The sequence below is a fragment of the Lonchura striata genome, chromosome 2 (assembly GCF_050655825.1).
Source record: "Lonchura striata isolate lonStrDom1 chromosome 2, ASM5065582v1, whole genome shotgun sequence".
Classification (NCBI taxonomy): domain Eukaryota; kingdom Metazoa; phylum Chordata; class Aves; order Passeriformes; family Estrildidae; genus Lonchura; species Lonchura striata.
Genome location: NC_140704.1, coordinates 71,248,437 through 71,269,770, shown reverse-complemented (window position 1 = coordinate 71,269,770; position 21,334 = coordinate 71,248,437).

Here is a 21,334-nt window from a genome sequence, read left to right as displayed (position 1 = left end):
TTCAAAGACATGGTGCCCTTTTACTTGGCCCACAGTAATATCTGCAGCAGTGGCAGGAGTTGGGGGAACAACTGACAGTTGCCAAGGTCCAGTACTGTGGAAGGGGCTGACACTTCTATTGTTTTAATTAAGGCACCTATACCTAATTGTGGAGCCTGTGCCAAAATTAGAGGGTCCCACCTTGTCTGAAAATCTAGGGTAGAAAACAGTCCATTGCCTAACAGCGTCAACTTCTACAGCATGACAAGGGTCCTACTGAATTAATTGCATGCAATTCAAAGCTGTTTGTTTGGCTAATTGTCTCCAGGTATTTTTAAATACATTATATTATACTGACTGAAACAAAATTATGGCAAGATTCATGATATCATATGGAGCAAGCACATCAGCATTAATAACACAAATTAATTGCATTACTTCTGGAGAATTAATACTATATTTAGCCACCTTTGCTTGAGGTCTTGCATGACCTTCCATGCAAAAACTTGATGACTATCACTTTTTCCTGAATTAGGAACCACTTTGAAAACAGGAAAAGCCATAGGCTTACTACAAGCAACATCCACATCAACACTCTGGATTTCTGACATTTTTGGTGGACCTATTTTTTCTAATAAATCCCAATCCCCCACTTCAGCTGCCTTCTTTTTAATATGATTCCAAAATTGTAAAGGATGTCAGGCAGTTACAGTCACTTAACAGGGAGGTAAACTCCATGGAGCAGCAGGCTTAGATCTCTTATGGGGTTTGCAACAGAGAGATTCATGCACCAGTTCAAGTTTCCTTGTCACTGGCATTTCCATCAGCCTCACTATCAGATAAGGGAGGATATGGTGCTGATGGTATCATTTGTTTGTGCAGGTTGGGGGAGAGGTGGAGGGGCAAATGGTTCAGTTTGCTGCTCTTTTAAAGTTATTCCAGCTAACTGTGCAGAAGTAGCATATTTCGACTTAGCACTTAATTCAGCTAACTGCTGCACAGAGGAGGGGTACACATAGATTTTGTTTTTTGCTTCAACTCTTCTCCCACTCCCTTGCTCTCCTGTCCTGTTCCATCCTCCACTCTCTCAAAGTCTCATGGAGCAGTCTCCAGGTGACAGCCAGCTCAGCAGCTGTATTGTCCCCCTTCGACACCACATCCCATAGTCTCTCCCCAACTTCTTTTCACTCTCTCACACTAAAAGCCGTACTTATATCAGTTTCAAAATCTTGTGACCTGGTCCACAGGAGCATACAATGAAGAGCATAATCAGTAGTCTCAATATCTTTTCAACAAAGCCTTCCAAGTAGACAAAACAGTCTGTTCTTCAATGGATATGTGAAGAATATGGAGAATAGGTTATTCCCCATAATGTCCCCAGCAGTTCACCTGTATCCCAGGGGTCAAAATCAGTCTGGTCTGGACTGGCAGCATCCCTGCTGTTGCTGTCAAAGCCATGCTGGGCCCCGTCTCCAGCTGTGGACCCCCCCCCCCCCATTTACATTGGGGTCACCAGATGTCACTGTTGAGACAGTCATGACACACAGAAGAATACCATGTATTTCAGAGGGCTTCTCTCTGTTTATTTTAACAGCATGCTGTCTTTTATACCTTTCCAGAAAGTTTATACTTATTCATTGGTCACAACAAATCAACACAGTGCTCATTGGCACAGAGTGGTCTCCACCACTGTTTTCAGCTAACATCCAACTGCAGGGCCCCCTTGTTCATCTTTTCTTCTTCTCAGTTTCCATGTCGATGACCTTGGTAGAATTCCTTTCAGTGGTAAACACCACTCTTATCAGCCTCTTCTTCAACCAACACTTCCTAGCCCACAGACCAGTTGTCAGCCCCTTCCACACAGTACTCTGAGTTTTATTAATCCTGATGGGCAGGTAGCTACAATCTGTCCTTACGTAATCTCAGTACCATTAGATTTGAGGAGATGTGATTGTTTGACTCAATGGTGTACAGCAACATGGTCCCTGGAAGTCTTTGGGAATGGAAATCTTAGACTAAGCTGTTGAACTGCAGATGGTGACTATTCTGCATCTTTTACAGGCATTGACTGACTTGCAAAAATTGCTAAATACAATTATTTGGATCAGGCTACTATTGGAATTACTGAATGTGCTGTTGGCACCACTTTTTGATGTACTAAAGTTGATCTCTCCTTGTTATCCTCCAGGAGCTTATCCCCAGGAATTCTTGATGCATTAGAGTGGGTAGAATTAGCAGAGCAAGGGAGACAGCAGAAACATATGGGTGATGGGAACATATCTTATGCTTGCATGTTACTTTATGAAGTTGTATAGTGATGTGATTAAAGTTGTATAGCTATTGATAGAATTATATAGGTGTTGATTTTATTACTATCCTGATATATGGCCTTTAGCTTATTCTTGTGTGTTATTTTATAAAGTTGTACAGTGATTGACCTTGTCAATATCCTATAGGTATAGGGATTTTGATGGGGGATGGGAGAAAGTGACAGCTTTCCTCAGCTGTCCCACCTCAGCATAGGGGACTTCTTCAAGACCAGGGTTATTTCCACTGACCCAACAGGTAGATTCTCCTGGCTGCACCAAGAGTACAATTCCATTTTTTATGAGTTAGAGACAGTGAGAAGGCAGAGCTAGTTTCTTATAGGAACAGTCACGTGCTGGAGAAACAAGACTGATGGCAAGTATTCATAGTAAAGATAGACCCAAGGCAAAGTGCCAAGCATTACACAATTTGCATTTGGTAGCCCTGTCCCAAAGGCCATCCCAGTTACCATATATCCTGCTGTGCTGTGGCTAGTCAGATGCAGTTTTTCTCTTACTACACACATGCAGTGAGTAGAGCTTTGACCAGGCAATATTTTATGCTTGTTTTCATGTGTTATCCAAAAAAAAAAAAAACCACCCAGAAGGCAATCAAAACTTTTGGTTGTGAAACATCCGACCTGAAGTATAGATAAAAAAAGCTAAGAAACTGGCAAAGCTGATGAAAACATTCCATGTTTATCGATGCTTCAGGCTAATATTTAAGAGAGCAGGCCTAAGTGTTGATGCCCTTCAAGATCAGGTATATGCATTAAACAGCTTATTCTAGTAGGTGGCTTTGCAGGACCTTTAGGTTGGGCAGGATCTGTAGTTTGCTTTTAAAAGTAAGTTTTATACTTTTCAAGGAAAACTAAGGTTTCTTACTGTGTTTATTTTTCGAGGTTCTGTCCCTAATAACCCTGGTGCTAGGCAACTTCTTTATACTTGCCTCCTGATAATGAATCATGCTCACCTGAGGAGACAGAAAACAATTCTTTGTTGTCGTTCACAACAATCAGTCATACTTTCTTGCTGGTTATCAAAATCATACATCCTCTTTGCAACTGGTTTACAGGATAAACAAGCACACAGAATACACAGCAAGTATAAAAGAAAATGAGCAAATGAATTATCCTGTCATTCTATTTGGAGCTCTTCACAAAGCAGGAAAAAGCTGAAGTGTGCAATAAAGCTATTACAACATGCATCACACACATACATCTACTGAATGATATGTTTGTATTACCACAGTACTTCAGTAAGCCCTAGCCATGAACAATGAGAAGCCATTTCAATCAGAGTGATATAAATGACAAAAATATTACTCTTCTCCAAGGCAATTACTCTGAGAAACATCTCAGATGTAGAGTGCAACAAGTGCTTACAAGCAGCTTCCCCACAATTTAAATTTCAGGAGTACAATTTTGCTGTACTTACAGAATGATGTTAACCCACTGTTTAGAAGTCAATTATGAGAATGGGGAGGAATTGGATTATGGTATCGATAGAAAGGCATGTGCCACTGAGCCAGCCTGAAATAATTTCTGATCATTCTCTATCTAAAAAGCTAAGTCTCTTCTGGTCTTGCAAGTCAAATTGTGTAGATGTGACATGCCTTTGTTTCACATCCCAGAAGATGGCAGCAGTCCCACAGTATTTAATTTATTTAGAGCTTATAGTTACTCTCAAGATTTTCTTGCAGTTTTCTCTATTTAACCACTAAAGAAGTAAATATTCCTAATCATCATTTTGCTATTAATGTGGAGTTTGTACCTTGCAATTTACCACCTATTTATGGTAGGGGGTTAAAAATTCTTTTAAAGGAGACTAAAATGAAACTAAACTCACTTGTATTAAAACACCTTATTAACAAGCTCTTACACATGTCTTTGTAAAAGCTTAAAAAGCACATTACCTGCCTCAAACACTGTTAAGACCACTGAAAGACTTTGCCAGGAGATAAGTGACTGTAGGGCACTAACCCCAGCCCTGGGGGAGGTGAGGTCTGGCTAATGAATCCAGGCAGAAATTCCCCCTGGAGATAAGTGTGTAAAGGCAAGCTCATACGGATATCACCAGCCAAAAAAAGACCAGTGGGATAGATAGCATCTGTGAGCCCTGAAGCCCCTCCCCAAATTTGCCTTCATGGATACCTGGAACTTGGTCTGTAAGTTAAGCCACCATGATAGGATAAGAAATCTTTGAGTGAAGATAAAGGTGGTCCAGATGTCATCTCAGACCTACTGTGGGTTAACAAAACCGGGGGAGATTAACACAGCTGGGGATGCAGAATGTATCACTGAAAATGGATGCAGAGAATACAGAATGTATGGGCCACAAGAAAAGGCAACACAGAAACTATGTTGAAATCAGCTCACACTGGGTAAAATGTGATTCTGGCAGAGAGAGATTGCAAACACTGACTCACAACCCACCAACTCAAAAAAGTCACCAACCCAAAAGAAAAGAAAGACTTAGCATGGGCCTGATCATCATTAGAAGTGAGGGACTCATTTAACTAATACAATAAGAGAACTGTGTAGTCAATGAGCATTAAATCCTTTGTTTGCTAAAATGTATAAATAGTGAAAAGCTTTTAACAACCTGGGGACACCCCGCACCACTGAGGGGCAAGGTGAGGAAGGACTTATGGGATGCAGTTGTATCCATGGGTGATGACTGCCTTCTGCTTGATCTCTCTCTCTCTCTCTCTCTCGATCTCTCGATCTCTCTCTCTCTCTCTCTCTCTCTCTCTCCCATTCCTGTCTTCTCTATTTCTTTCTATCTCTCTACCTCACACTTACTTTTAAATAAAATCTGCATTATTGGCTTGGACACATGGTCTTGTCTGAACCTTAATGCAGGCAGATATATCTCTCACTATGATTCATAACAACATGCAACACTGTTTATTTAGTGTTTACTGACAATAAGGAGATACTAAAAAATAGTAAAAATTCTGTGCTTATCTTCAAAATTACTGTCTATTTCTCCATCTCTTCCATAGAGGTTTAACAGAAGCCTGAAAGAATTTTGAACAGCTAATTAAAAAAAAAAAAAAAAACAAACAAACCCACAAGATCTTTTCTCAGATTTGCAGTGAAGGTTCATTCAACAAAGCTAGTTGATTATTTTTTTAAACAGGACTAATCTAGACAATACTGAAACACTTTTCATTAATTCAATTAACACTTTTCATTCCACGAAAATAAGAAAAAAAGATGTTCATACCATATATAACCTGAAACTATGACACTGAGTTTCATCAGTGCTAAATGACACACACACTCAATGCTACAGAAGGAAAGTGAGATCTCAAGACAATCTTGAGTCCTGCAATATTTTGCTAACAGGCCAGACTGGCAACAGAAGCTGATGAAGCCCAGGACTACAAATGGATTTAGTGTAAGAGGCTAGAACTGCAATTGCTATCTTTATATTCTTTTCATCAATTTTAGGCCTATATCCTAGGATCTCTTTGAGAATTTTCTTTGAGAATCTTTTATAAGGAATCCTCAGAACATCTTAGAATTTTCAAGGCACAAATACTAGACTGAGAAAGACTCCTAGCCTACTCTGAAAATTACCTCTAAGAACTGAATAAATCTGAAAAAGTGAAGAAAAAGAAAAAAAGTGAAGAAACTTACAAATGACTGAAAACTCAGTCCTTACTACCAACTATTAAAAAGTTAGATAACTTCCAGTTTCTCCCTTCATTTCATAACTTCCCATAACACTTTCTAGCATGCCTTCTGGAATCCTGGTTCCTAAAATCTTACTTTTAAATTTTTTTAAATGCATTTCATATTTATTATTTTAAGAATTTTCCTACCACCCCTAATCACTGCTGAGTTACTAAGGCAAACACAAAAGATGAGTGAGAAGAAGAAAAGATCATCTCCTATTAATTGCTGAGATGGGTATGTCTTAATGGGTATATCTCAATGTTTCTTCAGAAAATACATGACCGCTAATTTCAAGTTGTTTCATGCACAGTATATAAATATTTCAATACTCTTCAATCAAACAGAAAATCTTATGAACCTCTCTGTGAAATCACCTAGCATTGTAGCAATATTATTCTCAACACAGAGAAATATTTGGGAGTCAGACCATAGCAATCTTCCTCATCCCTTAGAAATGTTGACATCCTGTTACATTAAAGTTTTACTTTACTATTTGGTATGATTGAAATATCATAATCAGGAGGCTTAATATGAAATATCTCTATGAGCTAAAATAACCATGTATTATCCAAATAAAATTCACACAAAATAACTTATTCTGTCCTAATTAGTCTAAAATTAATTCTATAGTGAAGCACCAAGTGATTTGTCTACAAGATTATAGGGTAATGCTTCTACTTTGAATTGTAGGGACATGATAGAGATGAAGATAAATTTTAATAGTTAAAATGTTATTTTTAATACGTGGAGGTCATTATACTATAAACAATCACAGATATTATGAGACTAATGGGCAGAACATATTCAAAATTGCAAAAGCACATAGAACTGTATTTTTATAATGTTATCCTTGGCAGCAAAGCCAGCATATGCATATCCTTCTCCTCAGTCCTCTCAACCCTGTCTCTTCTGACTCCTTCATAAACACTATCTACCAGATGTGCTGGTACAACTTTTATGGACCACTTCATCTTTGCAAAGATCTCCATTAAAATAGTCAGCCCTCACAAGCAAAAGTATTATTTTAAGCTGGTAAATTTAATTGGTCTTTTATATTAAAAAACAGGAAGACTGGTGCAAGTGAGGGAGAGCAAGAGACAGCAAACAAGTAGGTAGCACAGGAAAATTAGGTGACTCTAAAATATGGCTATGCTGCAAAGAAAAGCATGCCATGTGGCTCTATCTAATAGGTCATATTACCTTAGCAGTGAGAAACAAAACCAGCTTTTATCATCTGTTTTCTCAGAGAATAGCTCCAATGAAGCCAACATAGTTGAACTGGTGTGAAAATGGAGGTATTTAAAAACCATGTAATAATAACTGTACACAGGCAAAACCTGGTCCTCGGAGAGATGTGCAAGCATATTCTGGCCCTGTGGCTCAACAGGACAGGTTCTGCCTCCCACTGATGCCACCTAGAACAGCTGCACAGCTGTAAATAGGGGAGCAGTCATGATGATTCTCTAAGAAGATTTCTAGATCCTGAAGACACCTCTATACCTTGCTAGCATCCCATGAAAAACTGGGTTGGTGAATACCTCCATAGTGTCCTATTCCGCTCACACTCCAGACTGAATACGTGATCCTGGCTTTGCTTTCAAGTGGAAGTTAGTACTGCATGCATCTATTCCAGCCTTTACTCCCACAAGTAAATACAAAATTTTTAACCATCCTGAATTGATTGGCAGAGAACAACCCACTGTCCCACCTTATTTTAGTTGTTGATAGGCTGCATTCCGTGGCACACGCAGAAATAGAGAACTGTTCTGAATACATGGTGTCCTCATAACCTAAGTATTCCAAAATGAAACAGTTCATATTTCAGCATAACTGCAAAGTTCATCACTTATGTTAGACTTTTTTCCCAAACACTGATAAAGTCATTAAGCAGCAGAAGTCAGAAAACTGATCTCTGCAGGCTGTCATGAGAAACACTCTCACTCAGTAATTTTTTATTTATAATTACTATTGGGAATTGTCACTTAATCAGCCCTAAATTCATTAGTGCCAAGTTGATTATCCTACTGGATAATCAATCAAGATGCCACGCAGTACTAAGTTAAATACCTCACAAGAAAAAGTCTGCTATGTCAAAAATATTACCTTTATCAACTAAACTTGCAGCCTCATCAAGAAGTGGCTCCACAAGCAGCCATTCTATCACTTTGCCCAGGATCAATATCACAGATGATGGATTAATCACTTTTTGTATTATTTTTGTATTTGTATAAGAGTGAATATCACTCTTACTGACTCCAGTGCAGTCCTAGCTTCCTGGCAGCTCAGGGAGCTTCTTGGCCAGCTGCTGGATAAAGCTCTTCTGGACTGCTGGCTTAAACCCTCTGCCTTTATTCATCTCCCTATTCTGATCAGCAACTTAGTTACAACATGCTTACTTGTCATTCCTCAACAGAAATACATCTTCTGTTTGCTTTTTCCTAACTGCAGAACATAAACATAAACTAATGGAAAATCCAAACTTTTACATTCTTCCTGTAAACACAATACCTACCTAAAAATGAGTCAATGCTACTGGTACGTCACACTCTTCTTTATCCTTAAACATTTTTTTTTGCATTGTCCGTAGTACTTCTTAAATGTGGGGCTTTTTTACTTATTGGTGAATTTTGAGGCAAAAGGAACTGTTACTTAGTCTGCACTCCAATTTGCCATGAAGATTTGTGCCACACAAATGCCTGGAGATGAACCAAGGATATATCATGGCTGTGCCAGTGTGGAAAAGCAGCTGAATGTCTGCTCTGCTCACACCAAGTACATCATACTTAATGTATGTGCATACAACAAATACACAGGGCTCAGGGCTGAACTGTCCTGGCTTCTGTGCATTGAATTTTAATTAATTTTGTTCTGAAAACTGTACATATTTGCAGAAATTAGTGCTGAAAATCTGACCCCAGGACAGTGTTTCTCTGAACTGTGGTACCCTGTACCAGTTGTTACTAGTCTCACTGTTTCTACCCCTGGAATTAATTGCTTATTTACATTGATGGTTTTAGTGTTGATTTAATCTTTACTGAACTTTTAAATAATTTCTTAATTCCCACCCCACCACCCCCCCCGACTTCCCCCTTCCCCCCCCCCCCCCCCCCCCAAATTTTTTAAGTTAAAGCACTAAAGAAAGTACTAAAAGGCTAAGAAGAAAAGTAATTCTTCCTTACTGGCAGCAGTACCTTTTATGGCAACACAGTGAATCTGCTTGCAGGATGTGTTTCAGGCAAGCAAAACCCTCCTCCAAGGGGGCTCTTGAGAAAAATGGCAAGTGGTCAGTGATGACTGAGGAGCTGAGCCGGGTACAAAGTCTAGACTTGCTAGTGCATGTATTCATTTATGCACATGAAGTATCCCACCCAAATTGGGGCACCCCAAATCTGGATTGACACAGGTTTCTGATAGTTTCTCTATAATCTTATTGAATTGTTCAGGTACAACACAATTTGAGTCATCAATAACTTCCCTATTATGAATTAGCAGTGGCAGTAAAACTCTGCAAAGCAATAGCATCTCTGCAGCATTCTTGCTGCCTGTTGATCAAGATGTTCATGGAGTCAGTCTTGAGACAGACACATTCTTATGATGCCAGATGACACTAGGAGGGTTTCAGAGATGTGCTAGAGGAGCTAGGATGCTGGTGTTGTTTAGGTCACCCAGGCATGTCTTTTCTCATTCACAGAAGGCTCTAAGCTTCTAGGAAGCCAAGTCCTTCTTTCCAGGACTGTACTTTAGACTTACTTCAGGATAAGCAATATTAAACTCTCATATAAAATTCCAATACCTTTTTCCATTACAGGGTATAATGTTACCTAATGAATATGACTAGCAGGAAAGAGGTTTTCAAAAAAGCCACATTTTTTGATTATTAATGAAATGTTTGCCATTTCATTTCAGATGAGTGAAAATAATCATCTAATGAATACTGCCCATGAGCTGTAAACACAAAGTTCTGTTCTATTGCTTGCATGGCAGACACTCTTTTCAATAGTAATAGCCATACAACAGGCTACAAGGCAAAAGTATTGAATAATCTGTGTAGTTATCAAAATAGTTTTCTGTAGTAGTAATGTTGACATGTCTTAAAATTCAACTGACCCTCTCTTGAACTCATTAAAACTTTTGCCCCCACTACATCCCTGAGTATGTTTCACAATGTAAAATTACTTCCTTAAAACAAAACAGAATGAAGAAGAATAGGTGGAAGAAGTGGGGATAAAGAATCTGTTCTCTGCCAGTGTTCTCAGCTGCTTACCCATTTTTCCTTGGAACTCATGGTTTTTAGTTTATCTGCCTTAGCCTGTCCTCTACAACTTTGGCCATCAGAATTTTGTAGTTTCCTACATTAGTAGGTAAATTTATATATTTGATTTCATAGAGCTTTGCTAGTTTTTAAACAGTCTTTAAATTATAGGAATAATTATCGTAACAAATGTATTTGCTTAATTTTGGCATCTATCTATGGAAATATCATTCATCAGATATTTAAACTTTTTTAAATAAAAATTAAAGTTGTTGCTTAGTAAAAAACATATGAAAGTCACACCATAGAGTAGACTTATGAAACCTCTGACTCTGATTCTTTTCCAGGCTTCCCGAATCAATCACCTAGAACTGTCTTTCACTCCTTCTGGTTTACCAAGCACTCTGTGAATGACATTTCAGCCTTTAGTAATTATATATAAAGAAGGGCTTTTTTCTCCATTCTACCTGAAAGTAAAAAGATGTTTCCATACTCTTTGAAGAAGAAAACACTTTTGAAAAGAATATTAAAATAAAGCTGCAACAAACTCCTATAAACTCAGCTAATAATTGGGTGCAGAAGTTTGCATGTGCAATCACAAGTGAACGGTGACCAAAGACAGACCAAAGGCTGGACTTGACGATCTTGGAGGTTTTTCCCTTAATGATTCCATGATTCTAAGATATCATGCATTCTAAGATACCAAAGCAAATATGGTCTGTAAAGTGTACAAATAAACAGGCAAGTAGTGTTCAAGCTGCATTTAAGGAATACAGAGTTGTAACAAAGGGTCCTTCTCATTCCAGAGGCACCTTTATTGCTGTCAATAAAAAGGAGGTTTAGCTAGCATGGACTTCTGTTGCCTTTTTTTCCCCCAGTACATCCATGTGAACTAGAAGAAAAAGAAAACAGGGAATTTCATTTCACTAACACCACCACAGCTAAAATAAACTTGCCATTTCACTTTCAAACTAGAGCATTTACAGGAATTCATTTGCACTCTGGAAAGGAGGTAAACTTCTCATTACATTAAACATTAATTCACAAGTGTAGAAATCTCTATTTTGCACATACAAAATGCTTTTGACAGAGTCATCTCAATTTTTATAAATACAGGAAACTTCCCTATGCAGCAATAGAGGAGTCAATCTTGGTTGAAAAGGGAAGCACAGCAGTTTGTCCCAGCTGACAATGACAACTGGTGGATAAGATCATCTGAGTAGGGAATCCCACTTTGTTACAGGCTTGTATTGTGCTGAAAGCATGAGAAAGTCCCTAAGTATTAAATTGAAATTCCCTCAGTATTACATTAGGTAGCCTTGGGCAAGTATTAAATTTGTTAGCATCATAATTTTTGACCATAAAATTGAAAAAGATGAAGCAAAGTTTGAGTAAATCAAACAAAAATTAGAGAAGTCATTTAGAATGAGGTCTTTAATATTCAATGCTCAGTTAGTTAATAAATAGTGTATTGATTCTGATTTTCAAATGAATTACTAGGTTGCACATAGTGCTCTAATAATTTGGACTAGTTATTGCATTCTATGTACTGTAAAAATTATTTCTTTCAATTATTTGCTGAAAGGAGTCCTTTTAGAATTTTTGAAAGGACAAGTAAAATTAAAATCTAGTTGTTGTTAGAGATTTTTGCTTTTCTGGAAGATAATATTTAGATATTCTAGTATATCTATATACTTTGAGGTTCTTAGTGCCATGAAGTACTAAATTAGAAAATCTCTCAAACTACCTCTAATGAAATAGTAATGTTAGATGCTTCACAAAACAATCATTGATGCAATTTATTATCATGCCTAAATTAATGAAGGCTCCAAGGACAGATGAAGTAGTTTATATTTTTTACAATTACAAGGTCACATACAACCATTATTCCAGAGCAGTCATTTGTAATCACATTTTTCCAAGAGTAGTCTCAGTATCTGCTACAGTCTTACTCACATTATCTTCAGTAAATATCTCCTAAATGGCTTAGAAGCTTTTCAATCTTTGATGTAGTAATTCTTTTACATACCAAGCCTAGCACTTTTTTTTTTTTTTTTTTTTTTTTTTTTTTTTGTTCCTTCTGCTAACATGAATTGTTTCTCCAGCCAGTTTCTCCAGACTGTCATTTTCAGGAGCTATCTTTTTGTATAGCTGTGCTTTGGGAGTTTTCCAATATCATTGTAAGTTCCTAGTAAGAAAGGGTATCCAAAAAAATCCCTTCACCTTCACCACAGGAATGATAAACTTGTTACTTCTCTGTTGTTATGCAAAGTAATCGTATTTCTCTGCTGAGGTGCATATCCCCCCACCACCTTTATCCCTTTATCATTTGAGGTGCTTTTCCCCCAACCACTCAGGTTGCTTTTCAATTTCAGGAATGCTTGTTAGGCCCAAGCCTTGATTAATGCCTCTTATCCAGTTAAGCTCCCCTTGAGATAATTGGAAACACTGTCTTCCCCCAGGAATTTTTGTTGTCTGATGAGGTCCTGTTTCCGAACCAAAGAGCATCCCTGGTCTTCATGTATACCATTCTAGACCAATTCGGACCTGATTTTACTTTGTGAACCTTATCACCAAACCTTGTGCTTTTGCAAACTTATGTTAAACCTGCTTTTGTTGACATCTTGGTCAGTGTTTCTCTAAGCGACCTACACCATTCATTCACAATGCTCTCTCTTACCTTTCACTTTTCAGACATTTCTTTCAACTTGGAAAGAACTAACCTTCATTGTTGCTTTCTCATTGTCACCTATTTAATTGAAAGTCTTTTTTAGCAGTTAATTTTGCTTTAGATATCTCAGTATCTGATTTCTTGTTGTAAAAGTCCCTGACTGTAATTACCTTTCTGTCCTTTGATTAAAGGAGCTTTCATACCCTAAATCAGTGCTGATGACTTTTCCTGCAATAAGCTCAATGACATCATGTATAATTGTAGTTTCTTGCAACATCTTTTCCTTTCCCTGCAATTACATTCCAAGGTTCTCTTACTGAGTATCTTCTATTGGCATTCTTTCCTTTTCTGCGATTTAATAAATTTGTTACATACACTCTCTGGACTGTTTCCTAACAGCTTGAGATGAGCCTAGAGCAGTAAGTTAGCATGAATACATCTTCTGTTGCTCTTATACTTCCCTTTTGGATGGAGTAGCTGGCCACTGTGAGGCAAAGGCGGTTTCATAGATATAAAACTTCAGCTGCAAGTGTAATAATCTCACTGAAGTACCATCACTGCCCTCTAGTTTGACCCTGCAATGTTCTCCCACTAGGCTCAGCAATAAGGACTCCAGATCCACACAAAAGATGCAGCATGAGATTTTAAGGGGAAGAAAGAAAGGATCAAGCCTCCTGCATCGAGTCTTAGATCTCCTCTCCTCCATGTCAGCTTCTTCTCAAAGGACACTCCGTGTTGTTCCTACATAAAAGTAGGCTGTAAAAACTTTTTTTAAGCGATCTTACACTGACTTGCTTCCCACAGCAGTTCCCCAAGTACAGCTGAAGCCAGTTACAGTTTTCTATTGCAGCTCTAGAAAGCAGTCAAGACCAGACAGATCAGAGTATTTTCACAGTCCTTCTTTCAAACTGTCTTTCCGCATTTCTCAGTCTTGATCTGAACATCTTACTCAAACAGCAACATAGATAGTTTTTCATAAGTACTTCACAAGATTTGAGACTTGTTTCTTGAATGACATGGAAGAATAAATATTTTAAATCAAAGACAAATCAAGGCTAGATCAGAATTCAGTAATTCCTTGTATGACATCTATAACAAATACTGACTAAACAATACCCTCATAGTGAAAAGGTATTTTACTTGACCTAGGTGTGATCAGAAAGGAAAAGACTACAGAGAGATTATCTAATTTTCTTTATAATTTGTTTTGCACGTAGCTTTTTGCTTCATGTGCTGGAAACATAGAATCATAGAATAGCTTGGATTGGAGAGACCTTAAAGAACTACTTCCAACCCCCAATGATAATGATTAAAATGATGAAACATATAACAATAAAAATTATAATGATTAAAATTATTATAATGAGAAGACATAACTCATTCCAAATGATTAATTTCAGGCCAGTGTCACCAGGTATTAAACATCAATTATTTCCTATTTTGTGTAGGTAGGTAGGTTAGATTAGGTAATTACCCTTCAACATAGTTTTGGTTTCCATGGTTACTCAGGTGCTTCTGGCGCCTTTCTTCCACACCATTGGTTGCCACGGATACAAGTCATAAAAAATACTGCAGCTACAAGTCAAGATTGCAGTGGTATAGCCCTGCATGCTGCACATATATGCAGTATATCTTGTTTGAAACAGAATTTAAATCTGAGGGCATAATCAGTGGAGTTTTTTGAGTTAACCAAGTTAATAAATTTGTTATAAAAGAAGAGGATGCTCACCAAACATAAAATGGATATGACATGGCTATGTTGCCTGAAATAAAGCACTTGAGTACCTTCTGGCAAAAGATAGGAATATCCTGACCCTAACTGTGTTATGAAATTCCAACTCAGACCAACAGAAACTGAATCAGAGCAGAGTGCTGTCTACAGCTAAGATCAATATTATCTGATCAATGGGAAATCTCCTTCACTGTAAAATAGGTACTTGTTAAAAAGAATCCACAGTATTTGCAAATGTCTGCTGCAATGTGTAGACTGGCAAAATGAGACCAAACAGCCTATAAATGTAAAAAGAGATAGAATAGGAAGTGCACCAAACTAGGTTTATGTTTTTCTGCTCAAAAATTGCAATAAGAGTTTTATGTGGGCATTGGTACGTCTAAGTGTCTAAACTACATGGAAATACACAGTAGACACAATTAGCCTATATTCAGAAACTGAGCCTTTAATAATCTCCCTCAGACAGCCAGTAAAAAATAGATGCTCTTTGTAAATTTGCAGTGCACATATATTAAAAAATAAAATCTGTATTTTTATTAGAACATAGTTCACTAAGATCTAAGATTTTAAGTTCTTTCAAATGGCAAAAATTAAGAATACCTATACATTTCAGATATAACAAACAACTTGCTGAAAATTAATAACTTCTGATCTTGTAAAAGCTCAAAAATTGTTACAGGGTGCTATAGCACAATATATCATCCTAGTTGCAATAATATTTATTATTTGAAAGACAGTTTAAAGTATATTTTAGAAACCTTTCTGAATATTATTGCTATCTGAAACAACAGATCACATTTCTAAAGTAGAATGTGGCTGAATAAAAAACACCTTTCTCCCCATGAAAGAGAAAGCTTTAATTTTTTAATGGATGTTCACTCTCTGCTGCAACTTCTAGAAATCCTAAGAATTAAGTGTCTAAATAAAAGCTTGAATTGTTCTTTTGTCTTGATATTTTTGAGGATCTTTCCTTGTAAATAGATATCTCTCTATTTCCTTGTCTAAGACACTATGTTTAATTTCTAAATAATTTTTAAATGCATACAGGAAACTCATAGTACTTTCTTTCTAGTGTTAACTGTATATTATTGACAGTAACTTTTTTAATGTACAAAATGTGGGCAAAAAATAGAAATGGCTTTCATTTCTGAAATATACACTATCCTTCTAAAGTTGGATAAAGTAAATGGACAATCTTATAATCTGCTTAGGAACATAAGAATAAATTCTAGAGACCCATAGTCTACTGTTTAAAATATTACATTGCAATTTTAGATGGTTGACCATTCTTATACTAAGATATTACAGAATCTGTGGCAGAAGTCTGATTAGTTGTAGAAGAAGAAAGCCTGTCTGGGTTTTTAAATATAATTTTCAATTATTTTTCTTCTTTCAAATTGCCTCCTTTCCTCTCTTTTAAACAGATTTTTTCACTTTACATCAAAGTTTGAGTTTTGAGTTTGCTAGATGATTAAGAATACTAGTTGTCAGCTAGGTAACATCATTAAGAGATTTGCAAATTCCAAATTATCATACTTAATTTAGGACCAAATTAAATAATATTAACTGTAGTTGAGGAATGACTTCTTAAGTTACCAGTGTTACAAACCAGAGACATTAAAATTAAATGCAGAATTCCCTAGGATGCTGCAAACTTTACATGAGAGCTGGTCCTCAAAACACTGCTAATCAAGCAGAAAACATTCTAGTAACACTGTTAAAAGTGTTGACACAAAGTATGGAGCTAAATCTTTAGGCTTGACTTTAACACAAAAATGAAATTGGGATGTTTAGCTCAAATATTAGCAAGGTTTTGAGTCCAAGATTTTCATGTAATTTCCAAGAACTGGCCAAAATCACCTCTCCAGAGGAGTCTTATCCATGGAACATGCTTCTGTGTGTTGGAAAATAGCTGCATGAAAATATTATTTTATTATATAAAAAATATACTGCAGAATTTCAGCAATACTGAAAAAAAATTGTGTAAAGCAAGAATATGATGAACAGTGTCTGTCTAGGATAGGTTCAGGTTATCCAGACTTTTATGCTGCCTGTTCTGAGTCACTTATTTGATAATTAAACTTCCCTATGCTTTGTTTGAAGATACCAAGCTGTAGGTGTTTGAAGCCTTAGAGCTCTGTAACTTCTTGCCAACAGATTGTATGGAAACAAAGACCTAAAATGGGGTCAAAGGGAACTTGGATGCTCATGGAGTAGAAATACACAGGAATACCACAATCAGCTCACAAAGACAAAACCAGCTGGATGCTGGGCAAAAGTGTAAGATGCCATGTATATTTTTCCCTAACTGCCTGATTTTGGTAACAAAAGAGGACAGGGTACTGCACTGAATGAACATTTGGGTTGACTGTGCTTATGTAAGAAACACTTGACGTGTAATTTTAACAATCAGCTCTCCAGCATAAAAGACAGTAAGTATGAGTGTTACATGAAAGATTCTGTTTAAGATAAAACTACACTGTGAGATACAAAAACACTTGAAGCTGAATAATTGGAAATAGCCTGGATTTTCTGTTCTGAGCCCTACACATCTCCCTGTAACTATAAACAGTAATGGTTACAAAAATGAACCACAATGACACCATTTTTTTTTTTTTTTTTCAAAAGCGTCTATCTGCTTTTTTTCCCTGTTTCAGTCAGCTATTTCTTTTAGGAAGGCTGGTATAACAGTACAATTTCTGGTTGAGTACCTTTGTCACTATGGGCCAAAAAGGCAGCAGGGACAGTTATTTTTTTCTGGTTTGATGTGTGCAACCTATGCCAGTGTGTTTAATTCCTCTATTTTCTACAGCTGACTTGTTCTTAAAGACTGGTTAATGCTACTGCAGAAAACAGTAATAATTTTTCAAAACATGAGGGGAAGACAGCTGTAGGGATCAGAGAGTAAGAGCTCCCATCTCACCATGATATGACAACTGAAATAAAATTTTAAAGCATGTATTCTTAAAATACCCAGAAAGCTTCTCAGGAGTAACTCATCTTAGAAACATCATTGTAAAGTCTCATGATAGCTAAGACAGAAAACTCAGTATTTGATTTATTCACCTATGCTGCCAAATAACTAAAAGCTCATAAAATCCTCAGGTACATACTAATTTTTATGGAACAGCTCTCAAACATACCAGCAATAGAGAGTATTTGTGTTCCTTTTTTTTTTTTAATTTTGAAAAACTTTTTGTTTGCTTAGACTTTGAAGGAAATGATGATGATGATGATAGAGAAAAGTGTGGTACAACCTTGTTGGTGGTTTCCCACTTTGCCAAACTGTGTATTCTATATTTGCCTTTTATACACGTTTAACTATGTAGGGTTTTTTTGTAATTAATGAATCCAATGTTAAATGGAATTACTCCTTCCATCTTAAGTGACTGGGAGCATTTGAGTGCTAAGAACTGGGACTGTAATTTAAGTGATAACAGTGGTATGAAATTTGGAAGTTTAATTATTATGGTCATATGATGCAGAAAAAGACAGTCTAGCTAAAACTCACAATCTCAGTTCATATTTACTGGAATTTTTAAGGAATTGCTTCTGCACCAGTCATCCGTCTACATCTGTAACTTTGACAAAGCAAGTGTTCCCTGTTCTCCTACATCTGGTTGTGAGTGACAATGCCAACAACAATGCCAACAACTTCTGGACTATTTTGAAAGAAAGGAAAATATGATATTAATGGCTGATATTGTAGGACAGGTATTTAATATGGAGAAGAAAGAAAAGAAAAAAGAGGTTTCAGAACTTTCAGTGACTTTGCATCATGCCTAAGCTGCAGATCCATCTCTAGAGCTAACTGCTCCATCTTTAGATCAGTAGTGTTTCTTCACCTTTGAAAGAGTGAGTGGGTGGGGATGTAATATTTTTATTAGGTACAAGCAAAGTCATAATACTTTGTAAGAGACAATTCATTTTTCTAATTGCAAAGAAAGGCAAAAAGAAAATTATATTTGGTGCAATTAAGTGCTTCATCATTCTTCTAGAGTGAGAAAATCTTGCCAGCTTTTAAAAATCTTTTTGAACTACAATAAAGCAATCATATTTTTAAAAAAGGGCATAAATGCTAAATGTTTTATTGCCTATTGAATATTAAGCAAGCACTACATCTTTAATTAAATACATTTTAAATCACTTAATACATACCAAAATCACTGACAGTCAAGTGACAGAGCCCTTACCTCAATTTACCTGTTACACTGATGTAAAAGGAAAAATAACTGTTGAATATGGCAACCCAAACTGGTAAGAAAACACCATAAATATTTAATGTTATAAAAACAAAAAATGTAAAACCTAAAAAAATATTTATTAGGCTACAACTTAGAATTTGAATTCTTTTCATGAATCGGTGATCCGATATTATGGAAACAGTCCATCACAAAGGATTTACATAAACATGGAATATAAGAAAATGAAGTGGTTATATCCTATTGATAATCAGAAACTACAAAGAACCTTGATAAAATTCCATATGGTCAGAATCATTATTTTATTAATACTTTGATTTACATATCAAGAAAAGCAATCCAGGCAGAGAATCTTCTGAGAATCCAGTAAAATCTTTAAACATTTCCACATTAAAATAGCCTAAAATTACTAAAACAGAAGAGATATAACAAAGTAAGGAAATGTTAAACAACTGTGATGTAAATAATAATTAGATGGATTAAAAAAAAAAAGGGGGAGAATCAAAACCACAGTAATAACAAGAAATCATTTTATCATTATTAAAAGTATACATCTAAAGAACATTTGTACTCTTAGCTATTCAATATAATCTGATCTTAAGAGTAGAAAATAATGTCAAATGTAAGTAACAAAAATTTGTTTACAAAGAGGCTGTCATTTCAGTAAGGCTGAGAAAACGGGAGGCTTAAACGGAAGATACAGTAGGCAGAAATGTTGTTACATTACAATTGAAATGAAAGTATTACTGCATCTGCAACAACCCATGGTAAGATCATTACTCTGTCATTACTTACAGATTCATGCATACTTGACAATAAATGGACTTAAAAACATACAGAAATGTTGTAAAACTACAGTTTTGATTAAGGAACACAGAAAAAGTATAGACTGCCTCAATGAAACATAGCATACTTCAACAACAGAAAGAAAGGATGTCACTCTCACCTTTTGCACTTTTATTAGATTTCCTGATACTGTCACTGGTGGGAAGGGGAAGCCAATAAAAACCTACTCAGACACAATTGGTTAAGGCAGAAGCTTTACCTGGGCTGGCAGCAGAAATGACATGTAAGAACAACTGACACAGGTGACAAATGTGGCCCAGGGGAACTCACCTCATTCCAGCTTTCAAAAACTTTTACAATTATTGATGAATTAAAAAAAAATAAAATCAGTCTCAGGTACCTTGAAGGTGAATATTACCCTCTTTTCCAGTGTTGATAGACACTTCCTTGACCTGAAACAGATGAAGTTATTTTACCTATTCAAATGGGAGGTGGGAAAAGGTTATTTTCAGAAAAGTGCAACACAATTAAATAAGGGTTAATTAATGTGACCTAAGTGGCCTATGTTCCAAACCTCTTCCTTTTGAAACAGATGTCACAGGGAAAACTTCCTAGCAGCTGGTTTAGCAAAACAGTTGAAAAGGGGAGGGAGAGTAGGGTGCAGGGTGACTGGAAGGGCTGTGCCAGCCCCCTGTGGTGGGAGGGACCTCCTGTATAGCACCATAATTTTGTGTTATGTCTCAGGTCAGGGCTTCCCTGACACAAGAAGAAACTGCTGATAAGGTCCATTTGGCAGTAATGGGAGCTGCATGTCAGAGGCAGACTCCAAAATGAACCCGAATATCTGGCACTGAGTTAATTGTCCTGGGTGATGACAGCTTCACAAGACTTTTGTCTGATCAAATGAAAGCACTTATTGTGGGAAGGGAGCTAGAGGTAGCCAGATCAACATTTACCTAGAAGACTATATTTTGAAGTTTTCATGATTTTGAGATAGCATTATAGCATGCTAAGAGTATTATTTTGGGAGGGTTAAGCCTATTAATTTATCTTGCCTATATGAAAGGCAAGAAAGGCTCAGCAAGAAAACACCTTCTTAGCCTCACCCATCTGCAGTAAACCTGCCTTCATGATCTGTTTAGCCATTTCATAGTATTTCTGGAGATTGCAGACTGACAGCAGAACAGGCACCAGGTGCTGCTGCTGGATTTCTCTAACAGGAGCTGCTTGCTCTGATTCTTTGCGTTTGCATAAGAGTAGCTGCATCTTGATCACTCAGTGGAGAAGACAATCTGGAAAGTCAAGGGCACTGGATCAGCTACCCCCACACAGGGAAGGCAAACAGGGACGGTTACTGCTTTCATCCTTTTCACCCTGTTTTAATTAACACAGTGGGAAGAACCTCCTGACAGGACATGCAGATTTGTGTCCCTAAGCTTGTGCTGTGCTAAGAAGCTTTTTGTATACCTGCACAGATCCCTCAAAAAGTGCTAACATTGAGTGAATAATCCTTCCAGCAGAGAAAACAATAAATAAAAAAAAAAAAAGTGCCACTGTATCTGGTGGTAGTCAGTAAAATTAGGATCACACAACCATATGAAGCATTGGAGGTCAATTTTCTTCTGCCACTGCGTGAGTAAATCGAGTCCCAGTGCTGGCAGGAAGGCTTCAAGGCATGAGAAACGGGGCTGCCACAAAGGAAAGATATCCAGGCTTCCTC